The sequence below is a fragment of the Amblyomma americanum genome, chromosome 3 (assembly GCF_052857255.1).
Source record: "Amblyomma americanum isolate KBUSLIRL-KWMA chromosome 3, ASM5285725v1, whole genome shotgun sequence".
NCBI classification, from domain to species: Eukaryota; Metazoa; Arthropoda; class Arachnida; order Ixodida; family Ixodidae; genus Amblyomma; species Amblyomma americanum.
Genome location: NC_135499.1, coordinates 22,937,661 through 22,962,203, shown reverse-complemented (window position 1 = coordinate 22,962,203; position 24,543 = coordinate 22,937,661). Strand labels below are relative to the sequence as shown.

The window sequence follows — 24,543 nt, the reverse complement described above, 5'->3', positions numbered from 1 at the left end:
TTCTTTCTGAACCTCTTAGCAGTCATTTTCTTGGGATCAGCCGCCATTTTTAAACTTTCTACATCGCTTCTACCTACCAATACGCTCTGAGCCGCAGTGGAACCCCTAAAATGAAATTGCCTTGCCTGCCAGGCGCCAGCCCCTATCCTTCCTATGAAATGGTGTCATCTCGTGTAAAGCTTCTGCCAAATCCTGCTCTACGCACTTCCCTGTTTATGTGTGCCACTTCAAAATTCTTCTCCTGGCTTAACTTCCGTTTCTCTTGATTAATCAACAGCCACAACGTCCATGGCAACATCTCCGTTCCGTCCATGAACCTCCGGCACTGTGCACACCACGATCTGCAGTTTATTTATTTATTTATTTGTGATACCCTCAAGGTACAAAGTACATTTCAGAGGGGAAGGGCAGTTGTTAACAAGAAAAATAAACAAAGCACAATTCATACAAAACTATAGAACAACGGAGGCAGGATAAAAAGAAGTGAGCAAAATGAACACGGAACAGATTAATAAAATAGTTTAAGAACAATACTAATACGTGGAGAACACAACACTCCAATAAAATATAAAAGCGATCATTATGTAATCAGAGTGGTAAGTATTCTTCTAAATTGAGTTGAATCAGTGATGCTAGTTAATGATGCTGGTAGGGAATTCCATTCTTTAGAAGTTAGCGGAAAATATGATTGCGCACATGTCACTGTGTTACAATGAGGCACTGTGACCTTGTGTTGATGATCACGACGGTGAGAAATGAACGGTGCTGGTTGAATCCATCGAGAGCGAAGTTGAAAATTGGAGTAGAAAATCTTATGGAATAGGCAGATGCGGAAGTGCTTACGGCGGGTAGCTAGGGGCAGGAGGTTTAAAGACTTTTTCATTTGGGTGACGCTAGATGTACGATGGTAATTGCCTAAAATGAATCTAGTTGCACGATTCTGGACAGTTTCCAGAACCTGTGTCAGTGAGACCTGTCCAGGGTCCCATATAGATGAAGCGTATTCCATTTGCGGTCGTACGTAGGTCATGTATAATAATGATTTTAATGAAGATGGAGCAAGTGTAAAATTTCTTCGAAGATAACCAAGCGTTTTGTTTGCTTTAGATGCTATATGTTCTATATGAAGTTTCCAGGACAGGGTGTTAGTTATATGTATGCCAAGATACCGGTACGATCTTACGCTTTCAAGGGGATGACTGTGAAGAAAATAGGGAGGACAAGTAGTATTTGAACGTGAAACTCTCATAGATTTGCATTTTTTAATATTTAGTTCCATTTTCCAATTATGACACCAGTCTAGTATGTTATTAAGATCGACCTGGAGAGAGCGAATATCGGAATCGTTAGTTATTTTACGGTAAATCACGCAGTCGTCGGCAAACAAACAAATCCTAGAGTTAACAGTAGCAGGCAGATCATTAATATAAATCAGGAACAGTAAAGGGCCAAGGACAGATCCTTGAGGAACCCCAGAACCAACTGGCACGGTAGAAGAATTAGTGCTATCGCCCTTATATCGTCAACTCCCTCCGCTAATCTTTTCACTACTTGTGCGGCTCCACCATTCAAGACAACATTTACCCCGCCGCTAACACTACAAAATTGTGCTATGCAACGTTTTTAGAAAGATCACTTTTTGTCTCTCCCAGTACTGCGTCCATTCTCCTGCTTGGGAATGACCCGACTGCTACCCGCTAAGCAACCTTTACATGCTCCAATATAGTTTTTTTGCACCTCCTCATATTTGAGTCGCCACCGATAAGCACTAGTGTATTCTCCTCCTCCCTCTAGCTTCCAGGTTATGGTGCCTCTAATCAGTGACTGCGACCTCACTCCTTGGCGTTAGCTTGTTTCCCTTCTCTCCATCGCCTCCAGACTTCCTAGCTGCCACGTGTGCGTAGCTGTTTCTGTATGAACCTGCCTGACCTACTTTGTTATCGCTGTCCATACCTGTGCAAGCCCCATCCGCGTGGCTGGCGCTGGAATGTCCGCCGATGTGGCTTCGCTTAGCGATGTGAGCCATTTTTACCTCCAACACTCGACTAAGCTGTTCTTGAAGTTTCCGCTTGTCTGCCCTCTCTACCCGCAGCTCTTTTACTAGGGCATTCATACGAAGCTTTAGCCTGGTGTTCGCTTCGTCAGCCCTGTCCAGGCGTGCGCTTAATACGCAGCATTTGCACATAAAATCCGTGCCTTTGGCCTCCTCTACAGATTTGAAGCGCGTTTCCTTCAAATTCACTGACGCACTCTTTGCATTTCCCCTTCAGTTGCTTGACGATCTTAGCAGCACTCTAGTATTACTACCATAAAATGCTAGAAAAGAAAAAACTGCTTGAAATCACCTGCTCAAATAAAATTCTGCCTACCGCAAAAGCCAATCACCTAGAAAGGAATACTAACTACCTGTCTAAACCAATTAACTCACAAATGAGCCCTGAAAATCTATAGCTGCCGGCCGCAATAGACCCGGCCGTTAGGTCACTGGCCTGCTATTTCGCCTCCACTTCACCTAAGTAGCGTAAATCTAAACTCATAATATTAAAGGAAAGAACTAATCTATTTGACGTAGTCACGGCGCTCGAGTAGTCGTCAATTCCTCCGGTCTCGTTCAACACGCGTAATCCGAAGAACACTGAAACATGCGTCCGCACATCACGGCTGTCGAACTCAACTGTCAACAACGGCTCTCAAACTCAACTGGATGGATGGATGGATGGCGGAACCCGTAAAATTGGGCTGTGGCTCAAGTCACCTAGCCATCACTTAGGAAATTTTACTCTTGTCTTGATTTTAGCCACCAATCAGATAACCTTCGCTTGTTTTACTTCTACCCGCTTAAAATCTACTTTCCCTTCGCTGTTTTTAAACCCCAATGCCTTGCAAAAACCATCCCCGCTGCTTTCCACTGTAGGGTGAAGCCCTTTACAGAAAAGTATCAAGTGTTCAGCCGTTTCCTCCTCCTCTCCGCACGCAACGCACAACGTGTCTATCCCGTGGTACCTGACTCTATATGTCTTAGTCCGCAAAACTCCCGTCCTTGCTTCAAACAACAAACAGCTTCCCCGATAATTATCCTGGATATTTTCTTTGGCAATTTCCTGTTTAAAAATCCTATATGCTCCCAGTGCTGATTTCGTCAGCATCCCTGTTTTCCACAGATCTCCCTTTGTTTCTTTAACGTTTTTCTTAACCGAGAATAGCTGATTTTCCCCTCTACTGCTGTCCAGATGTTTGCTTGTCATGTTTATACTTCGATTTCTCCATTTTGTGTCAATATTCTTTATATACGGGTATCTGAAAACTTTTCTAGCCCACTGATTTTCCCCCATTTTTCTCAATCGCTCCTCAAATGCTATCTTACTGCTAGCTTCTCTGCTCTCGAACGACGCCCATCCCATATCACCCGGTACCCCCTGATTTGGTGCATTGCCATGTGCTCCCAAAGCTAGCCTTCCTACGCCACGTTATTTGATTTCTAACTTTGATTGAACATCTGGTCTCATCAACTGGACCGCATTATCGAAAGTCAGGCTAGGAACCATCACCCCATTCCTGATCCCTCTTACCACTTCGTACCTATTGTAATTCATTAGTGCCCTATTTTTCATGACAGCTGCATTCCTACTAGCTTCATTCATTAAATATTTTTCATGCTCTGTCAGATACTCAGCACCGTTATTTATCCACACCCCAAGATACTTGCACTCATGCACTACTTCTAGCGTGAACTCCTGTATTCTATGCTCGCCGCCCTCAAAAATCAATATCCTGACTGGAGATTTTTCCTCACTAAAATTGAAACCTAATATCTCCCTCTGTACCACATATGTGTATCAGCTTCTGTAAATCTTATTTGTTGTCAGCCATTTGCACTATATCATCAGCGTATATTAGTCCCGGGAATGACTGTTTAATCCATTCTCCTTGCATGAAAAAGGAAAGGTTGAAGCCTAGTCCGCTCCTCTCTAGCTTGGTCTCCAACACTTGCAGGTACAACATGAACAACAAACGAGACAGAGGACATCCTTGCCTAGGCCCCCGCTGTATCTCTACAGTCTCTGATACGTTTTTTCCCCATTTTATAACCACTCTGTTACCTTTATATATATATATATATATATATATATATATATATATATATATATATATATATATATATATATATATATATATATATATATATATATATATATATATATTTCGGTTCCCACCGGCGGCATGGTTGTTTTTTCTGCTGCTTTATAAGTAGTTTTCTTTAAAATCAAAGCTTAATGGAAGTATTTTTGTTCCACTAATCCGCACTATAAATTAAAAAAAAACAGAAAAACACTCCCCATTGCACATTGGTTTCGGTGACTGTTGGCTTCCTTCATGTATATATATATATATATGTGTGTGTGTGTGTGTGTGTGTGTGTGTGTGTGTGTGTGTGTGTGTGTGTGTGTGTGTGTGTGTGTGTGTGTGTGTGTGTGTGTGTGTGTGTGTGTGTGTGTGAAGGAAGCCAGCAGTCACCGAAACCAAGGTGCAATGGGGAATGTTATTTTGTTTTTATTAAATTTATAGTGCGGATTAGTGGAAGAAAAATACTTCCATCCTTCATGTGTGTATATATATATATATACCAAAAGTGATTTCTGTCAGCTGATTTGGTCAATATAATATAAAATCACCAAAAATCGAAGAAACATAACAGGATTTAATTCACGACGTTTCGGCTGGAGGACCAGCCTTTTTCGAAAAAGGCTGGTCCTCCAGCCGAAACGTCGTGAATTAAATCCTGTTATGTTTCTTCAATTTTTGGTGATTTTATATATATATATATATATATATATATATTAAAAGATTAATTACTCCCGTTTCCACATCCAATGTGCCCAGTATGTCCCACAGATACTCTTGAATAACTTTGTCGTAGGCTCGCTTAATATCCAAAAATGCCAGCCATAGGGGCCTGTGTTCCTTTTCAGCAATCTCTATACACTTCGTCAATGAAAACAGATTGTTCTCCAACCTCGTTTGCTTCCAGAATTCATTTTGTAGCTCCCCTAGCACATCTCGTTCTCCACCCAAGCCTACAGTCTGTCGTCAAACAGCATCAGATCTTCTGGACAAAGAATAGCGAAAATGTAGCCGTTCAGTCCATTCGAGCATGAATAGGCACGCCGTGTTGACGAATGCTATGTTACTGAAAGCCGTGAACTGGTATCGCCCCGTGGGCTTGTAAATGACCACACTTACTCAAAGGCAGCATATTTGTTTCAAAGCAAATAAATTATCTCTTTAAAAGACAAGTACAGAAGAAATACAAAAGTACAACAGAAAAAGACAGGCGTTGAATTTCTTTCCTTTGAAAAAAAAAATAGAATTCTGAACCAGCTATGTTCCAAGGCTTACTGCTAAAACCAATTTTGCAGTATATTTGCTGCTGTCATATAAATGCGGTGAACAGAGCTTGCTATTTTATGTACGGGTGGCATATTTCCGAGGTCCTGTTTACTTTTTTGGAAGTAATCTTAGTTACTGTAGTAATTACTTTCAGCTTTCACCTGAAATTTTCTACACAGCTGTAAACTACAATATGGCTGTACTTGGTGAATGCCAATGAGTTATTGCTCCAATATTCATTTATTTGTAAACACACTTCCACTCTAAATACCAAGCTTTACACAGGAGCAGGCATAAGGCTACATGGGGCACAAGGAAAATACAGGAAGGTGAGAAAGAAAATTTTATTATAACTAAGCGCGAAAAAGCCAAATCAGTGTCACCAGCTAGGGTTGAAGGAAATATCGTAAAATATAACTACGCACTAAAACTCTCTTCACATTGGGGTTTTTCTCCAAACACTTTGGACTAAACTAGCCCCGTTTCTCCGTTACAGTTAACCTCGTATGAGATTTCGTAATCTCATGAAATGATGCCGAGAGCAGAGAACGCGGCTTTCATATCTTAAAAATCTTTAAAAACACTGAGTTTTATAAAACGTCAAATTTCGTATCTATAAGGGTTTTATGATTAAATGCAAATAAATTTTGCCCAGAACAGCCCAAAGGTCACCTGAATGATGATTTTTGAGACCCGAGGTAGCAAAGACTGGTTGAGATATCCGTGAATGTTCGAGTTTTATCTAGTGTTTTTTGACCTGACTGTCGTACCTGTAGAAAGCACAGCATGATGTTGGCTTCATTGGATTTATTGCAGTTTGCTGTGTTGTGTTCCTTGATAAATACTTTATGCAGTGACGTTCCAAGATTTCTGAATTAAGTTTTCATTTTTTCACTTTGGCACTGCTTTGACATGACTGTAATGAGTGAATTATGCAAGCATGGATGTAAAGTTCTCGATAGCAACGCAGGTTGATAGAAATATCTGTCATTCCTTTGGCCAAAAATTTATTTGCACTCTAGGCTCATATCACATTTTCTTATCACGCCAGGCGTCTGCAAGTTTGGTATAGCAATGAAGAACATAAAAACGTTTCTCAAAACTACTGAATATATTTTCTTTTCAGGAGGACACAGGGGCGCAACAAAAACACACGGACATAGAAGTAGACAGGGACGAGCGCTTACTATCAACAGGCTTTATTTGCCGTAGATCGTTAATATACTTTCGCCTACCCAAGCGCCACTGTGCGAATCACAAGCACGTGGGTAACAGAAAACACCAAAAGAAATCGAAAGGTAGGCGATTACAGAAATCTATCTAAGAAAACCGTTTCAGATCGGCGAAGCATTACAGACGAATCACTGATGCAGTTATCTCCTTTTTTTCTGATGTAATAATAAGCTTCCACCAGTTCCCGTTCAATCTGATCGCGGTTTCTCAACAATACTCTACAGTCCGATAATCGGGGGAAACAGGCGACCTTAGTCTTCTTAGAGCATTCTTGGCAATGGTCCGGGAGAAAATTTTTGTGCTCCAGAAGGCGCTGGTTGAGGCAGCGTCCAGTTTGCCCAACGTAAACCTTCCCGCAAGTGAGCGGGAACTCATACACAACTCCTTTTTTGCAGGTTACGTGGGGCTTACGGTGTTTTACGCCACACTCTTGCCGTTTTTCTTTTCTTCTTATGCGTGCGCACAGACCGGACAACTTTCGCGGAGCAGAAAAAACAACTTCTACTCCGTACTTCTTGGCCACCTTCTTGATGTTGTGGGAAGTTCTGTGTACGTATGGTACCACCTCCGGCCTTGAACACTTCGTTGGGTCTTTCGCGTTGCTCTGCTTGCTGCCCTTCAATTTTTTGACCAAGGACTGCGTCACAGCAAGAATGAGGGAATCAGGGAAGCCTGCCTTTTCCAGCCTTGAGACCTGTGACAAGAAGCCAGCGTACACAGCGTGGTGACAGGACTTCGTTAGTGCCGATGAAAGAGATTGTAAAGCGATAGCCCTTTTGACCGTCTTAGAATGATTAGAATGAAATGGTAGCAAATCTTTCTTTGCGCGCGGACAATACCGCCAGCAAACATGTGAAGGGTTAAATGTTAAGGTGATATCTAAAAACTGCAGTTGGTTATCACTGCTTGGCTTTTCATGGGTAAAGGTGAGTCCCATGCCTTTCCTACCAAACGTATCTAAAACATCAGCTACGGCCTCGTCAAAACTAAAATCACTTTCCTTCAACAGAACCAGGTAGTCATCTACATATCTGAAGACATGCGCTATACGGTCTGAGTCAAAAGTTTCACTCAAAGAGCGGTCAACTTGCGATAAAAAAATAGTAGAAAGAACCGGGGCTACGCAAGAGCCTATGCAAATACCTTGCTTTTGAAGATAGGTACGATCATTAAATTCAATAAAAGTGGCATTCAGGTAAAGCTCTAGTAATGACATGAAGTTGTCCACGTTCAAACCAGTGGCATTTTGAAACGCGGTGATACCATTTCTATCTATACAATCACGCACCGCGGTGAACAGAGGCTGGTGTGGAATAGAATAGAAAAGATCCTAACATCGATTGAGAAACCGGTCTTAATATTCCTCGCAGACTGAACAAAGGCTATCACTTCATCAGAGTTCTTAGTGACATAAGGGTCCGCATCTTGCAGTGTCCTGAGGTGCTTGAGCAGGAACTGGCTGACTTCCTTTTGCCATGTGCCCTTTTCGCTAACTATGGTCCGAAAAGGAATGCCGCTCTTGTGGGTTTTTGCGGTGAAAAAAAACGATAAACAATTCCCTTCAGCCTTCCCAATGGCGCCGGCTAGTCTGTGCAGTCGAAGTTCCTCGCAGAGTGACATGGCACTTTTCTTCACTGAAGATCTTTTCACTTCCACTGTCTTAAAAGACTTGGTGACGGCTTCAACTGCCTTTTCGTTGAAAAGGCCTGACGGAATAATGACGAAACCGCTTTCTTTGTCCGCCTCCATAACCTCGAGCGAATTGGCTTTGAAAAAAGCAACAACCTTTGCGGTGGGATCGGATCGGTGGTTTGGAGTACTCGTATTACTGACTGACCTCGTGATGGTGTCGATGCCGTCCAGGAGGCACCTTTCCTGTTTTTCTTGCTCCGTTCGGTTGGCAAGTCGTCGGTTCAGGGACAGCCATTCGTGAGGCTTGACAATGGCTGGGACGCTGAATTTCGGCCCCTCCTTTAGGACGGACGCAAACTCTTCCGGTACTTCGGCTCCTCCCAAGACTGGCGCAAGGAAAGTGATTTTAGTTTTGACGAGGCCGTAGCTGATGTTTTAGATACGTTTGGTAGGAAAGGCATGGGACTCACCTTTACCCATGAAAAGCCAAGCAGTGATAACCAACTGCAGTTTTTAGATATCACCTTAACATTTAACCCTTCACATGTTTGCTGGCGGTATTGTCCGCGCGCAAAGAAAGATTTGCTACCATTTCATTCTAATCATTCTAAGACGGTCAAAAGGGCTATCGCTTTACAATGTCTTTCATCGGCACTAACGAAGTCCTGTCACCACGCTGTGTACGCTGGCTTCTTGTCACAGGTCTCAAGGCTGGAAAAGGCAGGCTTCCCTGATTCCCTCATTCTTGCTGTGGCGCAGCCCTTGGTCAAACAATTGAAGGGCAGCAAGCAGAGCAACGCGAAAGACCCAACGAAGTGTTCAAGGCCGGAGGTGGTACCATACGTACACAGAACTTCCCACAACATCAAGAAGGTGGCCAAGAAGTACTGAGTAGAAGTTGTTTTTTCTGCTCCGCGAAAGTTGTCCGGTCTGTGCGCATGCATAAGAAGAAAAGAAAAACGGCAAGAGTGTGGCGTAAAACACCGTAAGCCCCACGTAACCTGCAAAAAAGGAGTTGTGTATGAGTTCCCGCTCAATTGCGGGAAGGTTTACGTTGGGCAAACTGGACGCTGCCTCAACCAGCGCCTTCTGGAGCACAAAAATTTTTTAAAGAAGACAGGCTCCCATCTCCCGGACCATTGCCAAGAAGAATGCTCTAAGAAGACTAAGGTCGCCTGTTTTCCCCGATTATCGGACTGTAGAGTATTGTTGAGAAGCCGCGTTCAGATTGAACGGCAACTGGTGGAAGCCTAATACATCAGAAAAAAAAGGAGATAACTGCATCAGTGATTCGTCGGTAATGCTTCGCCGATCTGAAACGGTTTTCTTAGATAGATTTCTGTAATCGCCTACCTTTCGATTTCTTTTGGTGTTTTCTGTTACCCACGTGCTTGTGATTCGCACAGTGGCGCTTGGGTAGGCGAAAGTATATTAACGATCTACGTCAAAAAAAGCCTGTTGATAGTAAGCGCTCGTCCCTGTCTACTTCTATGTCCGTGTGTTTTTGTTGCGCCCCTGTGTCTCCTGAAAAGATATGAACCAACACGCCCAAATACAAGTACTTCTGAGTACTGAATATATAAGAGTAAAATTTGTATTTCTTCATTTAGTGCACTTCCAAATAAGTTTTCCAAGTTTCATCGGTCAAAAAATGTACGAATTCACGTTCAAATGCAGTGTCTCCACTGCTTTCTACAAACAGGCCTGTTCATGCCACTCTGGCGGTTACGGGTGGCTGGGCTAAATTAAATATAACAGGATTTGAGATAGTTGGCCTGTTAGGGTCTTAAAAAGTGTGTGGCACAAAACAAGATACTAACTGAAGAATGACCAGTGTAAATGGCTTCACTGTTAGCCAAACAAGTATAAAAATATGTGGCACATACTCATATGCCACGTACCTTACCAGAAAAGCTTCTTGCTTGGACAGTTCTTTGAATTTCTGCTACACTGGATTTGTTTGTAGGTAGGGAGTACTAATGGTCTTTTAATGTATCCGCTATTGAGCCTGCTCAATGTCTGCCGTACTGATGCTGCTGCATGACTAGTGGAACTTTCTCAGCCTATGAAGGAATACGGCACTAATTTCAGCCAGCGCCTTAGCTTAAAAAATTTTGGGTCAACATGACACCACAAAGATGCACCAATTTCACCATTCCTCTGTACGCCGGTCCTAATCCTCGGTATCTGACAGGATTCGTTGCCCAAGCTTCTAGCTGGCCTCTCGTCTAAAAGAACATTCCAGGCTCGGTTGATGCGGGTGGCTGGCTTTGCGCGTCATCCACGATACGCAGATTCTCTATGCACTATGTGGATGCTATTTCAGGAGTGCATGTTGTTGGGCGAGTCGGTCGTACATCGTTGAGTAAAGGTACTGCGGAAAATAATACAAACATGCACGAGAAGGGCACAAGGACGGGCGCAGACTCGCGACTGGATTTATTCAGAACAACACCTACTTATAACTTCCACACCACCATGTCAGTCACTGAGCGCAAGCCAGAAATCTGCATTCTGTCTGATAAAGTCTTATCGAGGTATCACTCACGCAGTCATCTCTTTTGTGCCTAATGAAAAAAGCCTCAGCAAGTTCAAGCCCCATCTGGTCACGGCTACGCCTCAAAATCCTCGTTTTCGGCAGCAAAGGCAGGCATGGGCTATCACGCGTAGCCGAAGGGCATGCGCTACAGTGTAAGGGCAGATTAGATCCTCTTCCGGTTTTAATCGAAAGCTGGTGTTCCCTCAGCCGGTCGTTTACACATCGGCCCGTTTGACCGATGTAAGCTTTTCCACATGTCAGTGAGATCTCGTAAACAACCCCCTCCGAGCACTTGACGAACTCAGTGGCGTGATGCTTCTTGCAACCTCGCACGCTCCTTTCTCGGGTAGCAATCCAAGGGCAGAGTGAGGCCAATTTGCGCGGGGCAGAAAATACCACCTGCACGCCGTAGCGATTAGCTACGTTCTTCAAGTTGTGTGATACCCTGTGTATGTAGGGAACAACCATCGGCCTGATTTTTTCTCGGACTGGATCTTCCTGGGGTGCTCTCGCTTTCAATCTCCGTAGTAGCTTTTCCGCCACGGCGACGACAACTGGAAAAGGGAACCCAGCCCTCAGCAACCTACCAACCTGATTGTTGAGGCTGTCATGCACCAGATGAACACACGACCTCTCCAAGGCTCCCTTCAGGCAGAATGTAGCAATGGCCCGTTTTACCGTCTTGGAATGTGCGGATTCGTATGGCAACAGGTCTTTTCGGGCTCGTGGCGAGTACATCCAGCAAGTGTGATCTGGCTTTAAAAACAGGTTGATATCTAAAACCTGCAATCTATTATCATCAAGTAATTCGTAGGTGAAGGTTAGACCTCTCCCGTGTCGTTTAAAAACCGATAAACTCTCTTGCACGGAGTTCGTGTGTGTCTGCTCTTTAAGGTTGCTCTTTAAGAAAAAACCAGATAGTCGTCCATGTATCTAAAAACCTTAAAAGCATACTTGTCCAAATAACAAACCAGATCACAATCAATGCTGCCCAAGAAAATGTCAGCCAACACAGGTGCCACACAAGAGTCATTACAAATACCCTCGCGTTGAACCAGGACCTGGTTCTCAAATGTTGCAAAGGTTGACTCGAGATAGAATTCAAGTAGTGACATGAAGTTGTCCTGGGACAAACCACTGGCGTTTTGAAAACCCACGACCCCATTATCTTCAATGCAAGAACTAACAGCACGTAATAGAGCATCGTGTGGTATAGAAAAAACAGGTTTTCTACGTCAAACGAATCAGCGTACCCCACTGATGGTGAACCCTGTAAGAAAGATACTACATCACCCGAGTTCTTTACCATGAAAGGGTCTTGAATCTTTAAATGCTTCAGACACTTCACCTATTTTTTTCTATACCACATGATGCTCTGTTTCGTGCTGTTAGTTCTTGCATTGAAGATAATGGGGTCGTGGGTTTTCAAAACGCCAGTGGTTTGTCCCAGGAAAACTTCATGTCACTACTTGAAGTCTATATCGAGTCAACCTTTGCAACCTTTGAGAACCAGGTCCTGGTTCAACGCGAGGGTATTTGCATTGGCTCTTGTGTCGCACCTGTGTTGCCTGACATTTTCTTGGCCAGTATTGATTGTGATGTGGTTTGTTATTTGGACAAGTATGTTTTTAAGGTTTTTAGATACATGGACGACTATCTGGTTTTTCTTAAAGAGCAACCTGGTCTGACACACACGAACTCCGTGCAAGAGATTTTTTCGGTTTTTGAACGACACGGGAGGGGTCTAACCTTCACCTACGAATTACTTGACGATAATAGATTGCAGTTTTTAGATATCAACCTGTTTTTCAAGCCAGATCACACTTGCTGGATGTACTCGCCACGAGCCCGAAAAGACCTGTTGTCATACGAATCCGCACATTTCAAGACGGTAAAACGGGCCATTGCTACATTCTGCCTGAAGGGAGCCTTGGAGAGGTCGTGTGTTCATCTGGTGCATGACAGCCTCAACAATCAGGTTGGTAGGTTGCTGAGGGCTGGGTTCCTTTTTCCAGTTGTCGTCGCCGTGGCGGAAAAGCTACTACGGAGATTGAAAGCGAGAGCACCCCAGGAAGATCCCGTCCAAGAAAAAATCAGGCCGACGGTTGTTCCCTACATACACAGGGTATCACACAACTTGAAGAACGTAGCTAATCGCTACGGCGTGCCGGTGGTATTTTCTGCCCCGCGCAAATTGGCCTCACTCTGCCCTCGGATTGCTGCCCGAGAAAGGAGCGTGCGAGGTTGCAAGAAGCGTCACGCCACTGAGTTCGTCAAGTGCTCGGAGGGGGTTGTTTACGAGATCCCACTGATATGTGGAAAAGCTTACATCGGTCAAACAGGCCGATGTGTAAACGACCGGCTGAGGGAACACCAGCTTTCGATTAAAACCGGAAAAGGATCTAATCTGCCCTATACTGTAGCGGATGCCCTTCGGCTACGCGTGATAGCCCATGCCTGCCTTTGCTGCCGAAAACGAGGATTTTGAGGCGTAGCCGTGACCAGATGGCGCGTGAACTTGCTGAGGCTTTTTTTCATTAGGCACAAAAGAGATGACTGCGTGAGTGATACCTCGATAAGACTTTATCAGACAGAATGCAGATTTCTGGCTTGCGCTCAGTGACTGACATGGTGGTGTGGAAGGTATAAGTATGTGTTGTTCTGAATAAACCCAGTCGCGAGTCTGCGCCTTTCCTTGTGCCCTTCTCGTCCATGTTTGTATTATTTTTCGCAGTACCTTTACTCAACAATGTGGATGCTACCCCCTCATTACCGTATTCATTGGTACTCCCTCGTGCAGCTTCGTACCATTCCAGCTGCCCTGACACAGCTTTTGCGATAGACCATTGCTGTTCATACAGGTTGGCTGTTGTAATGCCCAGTGTGATCATTGCAACATTAGCTGCCATATAGTGTATTTGTGTTTGCTCTATTGCTATAGATATGCTCATAATAATATCCTATACACGTACCACATTATTCTTGTTGAAGACATTGGGGCTAATCCCCAATGTTTAGCACAGTTTATGTCACGACCTACAAGACACTGATAGGTAGCCTCAGTCTGGTGTTGTTGCTTTTAAGTTGCTATAAAATGTAACGTTTCATAACCAAGCAAGTTAATGGCGTTGCGTATAAGCCTAAATCCAAATCGTCTATGCATGCTCCAGCAAGCTGAGATCAAATGGGAACGCAAGAGTAAATTGATGGCCTCAAGAACTGCTCTTGACTTATTTTGCTTTTTCAGCATACCAGATACAAGCCCCAGGTCATGATTCTGTAAACTATTAATAAGCTGCCAATAGTTGCTAAGTTACCAACTTTTGTAAGGGTCGGTTATGGCTAGCCCTTTTTTTGAGCCATTGTATAAATTTTGCAATGCCCTCGCACGAGCACTGTTCGCGAGGTGTAGCAAAAAAATCCTAATCACGTCACCCTACTCTTTAAGGAAAGCAACGCATGACTCGCCTGAACCACATTTTTTTAAACCTAACTGGGACAAGATATTTATTGTTCTGGCTGGGGCAGCATGATGGTTGAAGTGCTTGTCATCATCGATATCGCAAACACTTTATAAGCTTAGACCTCACTTGAGAGAGGCTTTGAGATTTGTGAGCTTTCCACAGCATTTTTTTAAATTTTATATGAAAAATAAAAACGTGTTTGTTACCAGCATGGTACGCAAGCAGGAGACCAAAAGAAACTGATCCAAGCATAGATAATTAAAGTACAGGCATAGATGTTTATACATCTATATTTGTGCATCTTCTCTGTTCCTGTCCTGGGGCTTTTATTTTATTATGGCTAGCCTTTGAGCACGATGTTTTGTTGTAAAGTGATGTATTATGTGTTCAAGATAAGGGAGAGTTTCGAGAGATGTGCCTTAAACTGCTGATCTGTTCTATACATCATTTATCACATTTTGCCCTTCAGTACACTTGAACGATTTGTCTGGCCAGCTTTGCTTTCTCTGCATAAGTGTAACATATCTCAGGATCTTTGTTAATTTCTTTTACACTGATATCATTGCAAGTCCTACTACATGCAGTAGCATTGAAGTATGCCATCGTTTTTTCCGACCACATAATCTTTACAGTCGTGTCTGATGAACGAGGCAGCACATGTATGATCTTTTTGATTAAAACATCGCTTACACAGGAGGCAGCCTAGCTAGAACGACAGCATAACGCTAACAACCGCACTCTATTGCACAGTCGTAGGTTGAAATTGCATCTCATTCGGGCAAGAGATGTAAGATGCACCAAAACACGCGAACAAGAAGAAATGTAATAATGAAACCATATCACACGGAATATTTCTTCGTCTAAAGGCGCGATGGATAGGGCACTCACATATGTGTCGCTCCTGTGTTTAATGGTGACGACTTCAGCTGATTTCTCTGGTGTATTAAATGTGTATGAAGAAATCAAAGTGCTGACTTAGAGCTGGGGATCTCATATATGCGCCTGGCAGTGCTTGCCTAGATGACTACTAATAGCACCCTTCAGGTAAATTGTGTGCTTCTGGAGCCGGTCGTTCATATGTGAGCTGGTTTTGACCAGTGTAACTGCGGCCACACTATAATGGCGTTTCATAAAGAATTGCACATATTTCACATACTGTTTCTTGCGTGTGTTTTAACATAGATCACTTGATTACTTACTGTTACCCTTCGCACACATGCCACATAACTTGTTTCATGCTGACACGTGCTTATCCGTGCCAGCCTTTCTTACAGTCTTCGTGGTACTGTGTAGTATGCCTGTGTAGCATGGTTTTTGGCCACTTGTTTCTGCTAATGTTCTTTGTTTTTTTCTGCCCCAAAATTCTTATAGTAGCTTCTCTTCGACACTGGTTTCCTGCTTTATGCTTGCATCTTCCCCTCCCTGCTTAATAATCTTGGAAAGACCGGAGGCGTATAGAAGCAGTGCCTTTTGTAGAAGAACTGCAGATTGGGCTAGTTGCTGTTCATGCATAGTGGTGGTTCAACAGCGCAAACACTCACAGACCAAGTAAGATACGAGACACATAAACCAGCGCGGAACTTACATCTGATTTTTTATTAGGAAGAAGCACTTCATATATACACACACCTTACCTTAGTCTGGCTTTACCTACATAGGCCAGACTGGCCGCTGCGTTAACGGGCGGCTCATAGAGCACGGTAATTCTTTAATAAAGAAAGAAACTAACCTAGCTAAGCATTGTTTCACGCGCAAATGTACGCCGTTTTTTGATGATACTGATGTCTTGTTCACTCATTCTGTCCAGCTCAATGGAGAAGTAGCTGAGGCGTTTCATATTATCAGAAAAAGTAACCGGGTGCGTGAGTACGCCATATGTTACATTATTGCCTCGAGAGATCAACATGCTACAAAGTTGGTAGCGGTTCTTGGGATACGCACGTGCTTTTAAAGCGGTTTTTACCTTGTACTAGCACTAGGATTCTTGTTTACTTTGCGCATGTGCGCTGTTGTTTCCTGTGTATATATGACGTGCTTCTTCCTAATAAATACTCAATTGTAAGTTCGGCGCTGGCTTGTGTGTCTCGTCTCTTACTTGTTCTCTGTGTGTTTGCGCTGTTGAACCACCACTATGCAGTGCCTTGTTCCTTTCCAGTCAGTATAGTCAGCACACATGAATGAAAACGTGACCTTCAAATCTATAAGTCGCAGGAAAGTATTTTTTAGCGGTCCGCTTGTTGTTTCCAATCGTTCTAATTCTGTAAATACATGATGTGGCCAACAACAGTTCAAGGTAGTTTTGATGTCAGAATTGTGAGAATAAAGCGACAGGCTTCTCAAACCGGCTCAAAACGACTGTCCTCTAAACGTAACCAACACAATTAACTACCTAACCATTACCTTTTCCTGAGACCTATCTTGGTGCAGTCATATTAATCAAGTTGCTAACTCTGCTAACCACACTGTTGGTTACCTACGCCGCAACCTTGCCTTATCGCCCCCTAGTGTAAAACTTATCGCCTATGTCGCACTAGTCAGACCCATAGTAGAGTTTGCTCATTCAATATTCTATCCTCATCAAGCTAACTTAACCAATTGGCTCGAATGTGTTCAGAATCTTGCGGCTAGGTTCATACAATCCCATTATTTTATCACACCAGCGTCACCGAATTTAAGTCACAACTTGACATCCGCCCCTTAACTTCCCGTCAAAAACTAGCACGCCTTTTCCTATATCGCATATTTTTTCATGCCTTGCCTCCGGACAACATCTTCATCCGTCCAGCGCATCGCTTATCCCGCCACAGGCACCAAAAAGCCGTTTATTCCGAGCGTGCTCATGCTGCCACACTCCGGAAGTCATTTTTCCTACGAACAGCCCAGGACTGGAACGACCTTCTCACCCACATCGCCTTGTTAAAAAACCATCAATTCAAGACCACTATTGAAAATCCCCTGTAAACTCAACTGTAATCTTTATTGTCGTACTCCATGCCCACCCCTCACGTAAAACCCCGTAGTGGGGCCTTTGAGGTATCAATAAATAAATAAACAAACAAATAAATGAATAAATGCCCATTATCGTAGAGGCCCACCACGGTGGCTCAGTGGTTATGGCGCTTGGCTGCTGACCGAAAAGAAGCGCGTTCAATCCTGGCCGCGGCGGCCAAATTTCGAAATTCTAGAGGACTGTGTACTGTGCGATGTCAGTGCACGTTAAAAAAAAACCCAGGTGGTTCTTAAAAGTTTGCCTGCCCACCTACGGCGGACGCGATAAGGGTTTGAAAGCACATTGTCAAAGAATTCCACACTTCCCAAAAATAACGTTTAGCTATGAATGTAAGAAGCTCTGGTCTGGTAAAACAGAAATTTGGACTAGTTGGTACTGGTTCTCCATACTTCGAGTGAAACAGACGGATAATGAGAAACGATTGAGACGTGCTACTTTTTATAACTGAAAGCCTTAGCGCGCGAACACATGAATTTATTCCGCCAAATGAAAGGAGGTAAAAAGATGGAGTGAGAATGCAGGAAGTGCATGAGGATCGGCCAAGTGAGCGGCGTCTGCATCAACTCCATCGTGTGCCCGCGATGCTCCGAGTCCCAGAGCGGTGACGTTTGCCGCGCGACTACCTTGAAGTGCGCCAACTGCCACGGCCCTCATGACATTTCCTCGAAAGACTGCCCCCGTCTAAAGACCGAGCGGGCGGTACTGAAGCAAATGGTGCGAGATCATTCTACGCACAAACAAGCCGCCGCAAAGGTGCGACGACGTCGTTCGCGCCGCCGAAGGTCGTCACAGAAAGCAGTCACATTTGACAATAATGCCCCAAACCCAAATGCAGCTTGTCTGCCTCCACCGAAACCCGTACCAAATCAAGGGAGCCCGGCGCTTGGTGAGGCTGGACCTTCTGCCTCAGATTCAACTTGGCCACCACTGCCAAAGCCTTCTACGCCTACTGCGTCAGGGATGTTGGCGCACTCAAGGCAGTGTGCAGCGCCTACGACTGATCCAGCCAACAGGCACGATCAAGGCCATGGCCCAGATATGCAAGTGATTGCAATGCTCACAACACTAATGAATGCCATGCGTGCTCTGCTTTCCACCCTACACACGCCAGCAGCACATAGCGCACTTCAAGTGCTGGATGTGCTACATTCAGTTCTTGCGGCTCTACAGTAGACGGCATCATGGCTCCTTCGCACCTGTCTTTTCAAAAGAAAGTCAAGCAAGCATTCATTTTCTAATGGAACGCTCGTGGGCTCCAGTCCCGGATTTCCGATTTACGGCACTACGTCTACGAGAATCACTTCCCCATTCTTGTGATTTGTGAACCGAAGACCCCGGCAATTTTGCGAATATCTGGTTACGAGGCATTTTCATCACCCACGTGCCACAGATCCAGCAAAGTCATCGTCTACATTCGACGTGAACTTACATATATGCAACATTCAGTTCCTCCGAACGGAGACAATCAGTACGTTTGCCTGACAGTGAAGAGCCGTGACCTGACGTTTACGCTACTGGCGGTGTACTTGGCGCCATCAAGTAGTTTCGACGCCAGAAGGTTGAGTGGTTTGATGGCAGCTACACCTGCTCCGTGGGTTATTATGGGTGACTTCAATGCTCAACACATGATGTGGGGAGGCGTTAGGATGGACGTTAGGGGAAGACAGCTTGTGTCCTTCGCCTCTGACCATGACTTCCAGTTCCTGAATGACGGAAGCCCGACCTATATACGAGGGGTGACTTATAGCAGCTGCTTGGACTTAACTTTCGTTTCAACATGCCTTAACAACAGCGTCCGGTGGTTTTCGGATGTAGAAAGCCATGGCAGCGACCATATCCCAACCTATCTGATTATTACCGGCCATTCCGCATTTTCCCCAGCCACGTGTAGGCAGCGCATTGACTGGACAGTTTTTAAATTACTTATGGAGGCTGCTTGCGCAGAGGGCTTCTCTACCGGTCTTGAACAAAAAATTAAGGAGGCCATGAAACACGCCACCTGCCTCTTTAACCCTGTCGCTAACTACACCGATTTTGACTTTGAATTGCAGCGACGGCGATCACAATGGCGCAGTGCAGAGCGCATATACCGACGCACAAAGTCACGCCTAGACCTAAGAGATGCTACGCGCATACAGAAGTAGATTCAGCGCAGAATTCAGGCACTGCAAACACAACGGTGGAGGACATTTTGCCAAACACTTGATCCACGGAAGCCTTTGTCACGCGTTTGGCGTGTAATTCGGGGTCTTCGCATGTACCCTCAACAGCGCTACCCGTTCAAATCCGTAGCGCTCCACCAAAGGCGCAGCGTGGTTGAGGTAGCTGAAGATTTCTGCGCAAGAATAACAGGCCCTCCGAATCCAGGCGCAACGCTGCACTGCAACAATGTCCCACCCTCACGGGATTCCCGGATGGATGCACTATTCTCCATGGAAGAACTTGATGCTGCGCTGGCTTGTTGTAGAAGGTCATCATCACCAGGGCCCGATGGTGTGACGTACTCCGCACTTGCCAACCTTGGCAAAGAAACTCGACAGGCTCTTTTGGACACTTATAACAAGTCATGAACTGCTGGCATAGTTCCTCATGATTGGAAGACCAGTCGTCTGCTTCCACTTCTTAAGCCTGGGAAATCACCGCTCGACCTTTCATCATACCGTCCAACTGCACTCGCCAGCTGCGTCGGCAAAGTCCTGGAAAGAATGATGCTCACACGCGTGGAATGGTACTTGGAGCGATATCAGATTTATCCAACCTTCATGTCTGGGTTCCGACGGGGCCGCTCTTCTATCGACAACGTGGTTTACCTTGTAACGTCGGTGCAACACAGCAAAAGTTTGAAAAGATTGACCGTGGCATTGTTTTTGGATATCAAGGGTGCGTAAGACAATGTAACGCATCAGGCCATTTTGGACGCAATGGAAGCTGCTGAGATCGGAGGCCGCACGTTCAGCTGGATACGCAGCTATTTATCAGAGAGGTCGATTTTTGTCCTGACTGCGGACGGACCAACGTCCTTACACCGAAATCCGCGCGGAGTCCCTCAGGGTGGAGTGCTGAGCCCAGTTCTCTACAACCTTGCTCTCATCGGCCTGGTCAACGTATTACCACAATCAGCTCAGATCTCGGTATATGCAGACGACATCTGTATTTGGACACCAGGGGTGACCAATCCTCAAGTTCGTGCAAGACTTCAAAAGGCGGCATCGATATTGACATCTTATCTTCGCTTGCAGGGCCTGGACATTTCGACCGATAAGTGTTCACTTGTGGCGTTCACACGCAAAATAATGTCAGGCTACACCATTCTCATTAATGGTGAAGCCATTCCCTATGAGAGAAGCCACAGATTCCTTGGTGTTGTCATCGACAGGAACCTCTCGTGGAGTCCACACGTCTACGACATGAGAAAGAGACTAATTGCGATTGTCCACGTCCTCTCCTTCCTCGGGGGAAAGTCCTGGGGCGCATCAGTGCGCTCTATGCTGCAAATGTACCGTTCCCTATTTCTGGGCAACATGCGGTACAGCCTTCCGATATTCAGTTCCATTAGAAAGACAAATATCAAGACTCTTCAAAGTGTACAAGCGCAAGCTCTCCGTATCTGCCTTGGACTGCCTAAATGTGCATCAACAGCAGCAACTGTTCTTGTTGCCCAGGAGCATCCTGTTAATACATACATTGCTGTTGACACCATGAGCACACATATTCGGCACCTCACACGGGTTCCCTGTCATCACCTCGCAGCACTCACAGTAATTAGGCCGCGTACTGCATTCGCCAAAGTCACTGAAGCTTATCGCGCATATCTTCCATCGGAGTTCACCCCTGCGTCAAGTCCATGTTCACCCTTATGGAGTCTTCATGAACCACGGGTTCACCTCTATATTCCTGGAATTACGAAGAAAGCTGGTGTATCACTACCCGCTCTCAAACAACTGACATTGAATCACCTGCATTCTTACTACAGTCACCGCATACATGTTTACACAGATGGATCAGTTCACTCGACCAGTTCTGCGGGGTCGGTTGTGATACCGGCCAGATCCATCTTCATGAAAGTGAAGACGACCTATCCAACATCTTCACCTGGTGCGGGACTCGCAGCCTTACGGGCTGCGGTAGAGTTCATCAGTCAGGAACCTCCACATGACTGGACGGTTTTCACCGACTCTAAAGCAGCCCTTCAAGCCCTGTAAGCTGCGCTAAGCCGCGGGTCGCAGGAACAACTTGTTGCTGAGATCCGTCTACTGTACCACGGCAACGTTTCCACAGGTCATGACATCATTCTTCAATAGCTGCCAGGACACTGTGGTATTTACGGTAATCTTCAGGCCGATGCGGCTGCGCGTTCGGCTCACAACGACGGACTTCCTGTGAGGATCCCAATATCAAGACCTGACGCAGCTTGTGGTTTCCGCCCTTTGGCGCTGGAGCTCACACTTTTAGCGTGGAACACGGGAGAGTTTTGCAACCTCCGCCTAAAGGCACTGAACCCTGGACTGCGCCTTCGTCTTCCACGTAACTTAGCACGTCGTGACACAACATTGTTATGCCGTTTATGGATCGGCGTTGCTGTTACCAACCACTATGCTTTCCGGATGGGGATGGCCGACAGTCCTGCCTGTGAAAGCTGCGGTTGTGAGGAGACCATCGCTCATCTTCTCTGTGAGTGCCCTGCATTTGTGAGTGCAAGACATACACTGTGTTGTGCCCTGGACCGCCTCAATCCTCGCCCATTAACAGAGCAAAAGATCCTCGGTCCGTGGCCATAGCAGTCGACTGCCCTCAAGGCATACAAGGCACTCTTTGCCTACTTCAGAGCGACTGGATTGAGTGACAAATTGTGACAGCGTTGTGCATGTGTGTGTGTGTTATGCCTTTTTCCCCTTCTCTCTTCCTCCTTTTAGCACCCTAATCCCCCTTCCCCAGTGCATGGTAGCCAACGGGAACCCCTTTCTGGTTAGCATCCCTGTCTTTCCCTCCTCCTCTTTATCTATCTATCCGTACTTGTCTTCATGCGACGTTTAGCGCACCTTTTCATTTGACATGAACACTTCCTGGTCATAAATTTTGGTGGAACTTGTTACAACCAGTATGATGCACTATGTAAATAAGGAATCACTTTGCACGGTTGGTTCTTGTTTTTCAAGGAACCTCCAGTCATTATATCAGCTACCATTGAGGCGAACAGCCTTTCCAAAAGCCAGTTGTTCTGGGGAAGCCCGCACTGCATATATGAGAAGCCTGCTCCAGAATGGCAGCTGGGAGGCATTGGTCTTCTGAAGTGGTGTGCGCAAGTACGATATTGCCATGTCGTTATTTAGCTTTTGGCAGTAGCCTTATAGGGAACACAAAAGCGGCTTCGCCACCCATAGGTTGTCTTGTCAGCACACGATTTGCGCTGAAGAAAAGCGCAAGGTCTATAATTTAAAAACTGCCATCTTTCGGCAGTTAGCTGCGAAAGATAGGTTTCTCTCTTCCTTGAAGTTTCAAAGTGTCACTTGCTGATATTATAACGTCCAACTCTCGCGCAACACTAGGAATCCATCAACCTAGTGGACAACTGTGATTGATAAAGGATGGTATCGCAGTATGGTACTTAAGCATGTCACTTCAGAAGACGTGAATCAACGACATTCAAGCTGCCTTCCTAGATCAGCTTTCTTATATATGCTAGGCGGGCTTCCCCTGAACAACAGTAGCCTGGCTTTCCGAAGGGCTGTCCGCTACAGCGAAGTGGGCAATGAATTTGCCCTCGAAAATGAGAATTAGTTGCCCCAAAAAAAGTGGCCGCTTTTCTTTACCTACATATTGTATCAAAATGGTTGAAATTAGTTTGGATTGGTTTGGTTTAGGGGGGTTTAACATCCCAATGCGACTCAGGCTATGAGAGGCGACATAGTGAAGGGCTCCAGAAATTTCGACAACCTGGGTTTCTTTAGCGCGCACTGACGTCGCACAGTACACGGGCGTCTAGAATTTCGCCTCCATCGAATTTCGACCGCCACTGAGATTGAACCTGCGTCTTTCGGGTCACGAGGCGAGCGCCATAACCACTGAGCTAACATGGTGGCGGGTTGAAAAACTCATAACAAAATTTGATGCTCAGGCAGTATTCAATTCGTTTATTTTCAGAGCGGTACAAACAAAAAATCCGAATGGCCCCTGGACCAGAAGTCGCACTAACCAACTTGACGACGGCCCAGGGGCCACCTTACAAGACAGCATTTGATGCATATTATCAACAAAAGGAAGAAAACCGTACTCATCAAAGATCACATTGAAAATATATGGGCAATAGAGCCGGTCTCAAAAGCATATACATGAAACAATCAGTGAGACAAAAAGAAAAAAATCATGAGAGGATATGGAAGCACACGGTCAAAGGACAATTAGTCAGCTTAAAATCAAGCCAAGATGCATCAAATCAGGGTGAAACGTAAGATCGAAATTGCCGATTGGGCGAGTTGGTGGGACATGGTTCGAAATGACAAGCGCGGAAACAGACGGGGACACGAGAAGAAAGAACACTGACGACAGGACGGGCGCTGACTAACAACTCTTTATTTTCGAGGAAAACCCATCACAATATATGCCAAAACCACATGGCAGTCAGGAGGCCAATGATTACTACCTAATCCATAGTCATCAAATGGCAGCCAACACATGTATGAACCTGAAGGAACCCCCCCCCCCAAAGAAAAAAAATGAGAAAGGGCGTGAAACTTTATGAAGTGAACATATCAAAAAGCACTTTAACCAGCAAACAACTAAGGAAAACACACGTGCCAAACAGCATCGTGGCCAAAGGGCGGTGTCAAGAACACTTTAACAGCAACAGCGAGCGAGCCTAAAAGGGCCCATCAAGCGAAGCAAAAGCAGTCAGAAATCTCAAACCAGATAAAACGTCATACAACCCTACGGATGCCACCAACAACTAAAAACAAACGAATACAACTAAAATGGAGCAAAAAAACATGCCAACGTTAAGAAGGTAACAGGTAAAAAACAGTCCACATGTAAAACCCAATTTGGACGATTACAACTCATGAGCCGCACCAAAAGCCGGAGGAGAAGAATGCGCACCGGCTAACATTAGAAAACGTCACGAGCAAGCGGGAAGTGGCAGGCGAACGAGCAAAATCAGGAATCTTTAGGCATGGTCAAGGATCCTTGACCATGCCTAAATATCCCTGATTTCCAAATTGTGTTTTACATGTGGGCTGTTTTTACCTCTTACCTTCTTAACGTTGACCAGTTTTTTTTTTTTG

At 45.1% G+C, this 24,543-nt stretch overlaps 1 protein-coding gene and 1 pseudogene across 1 annotated transcript in view; one reads left to right on the top strand and one right to left on the bottom strand.

Moving 5' to 3' along the window:
• LOC144122895 (uncharacterized) overlaps nt 1–24,543 on the top strand; it is a 281,124-nt gene that overhangs the window by 211,287 nt on the left and 45,294 nt on the right. The gene's annotated exons all lie outside the window — the stretch shown is intronic.
• The window catches only part of LOC144126319 (uncharacterized), a 36,708-nt pseudogene continuing 14,941 nt past the window's right edge, over nt 2,777–24,543 (bottom strand).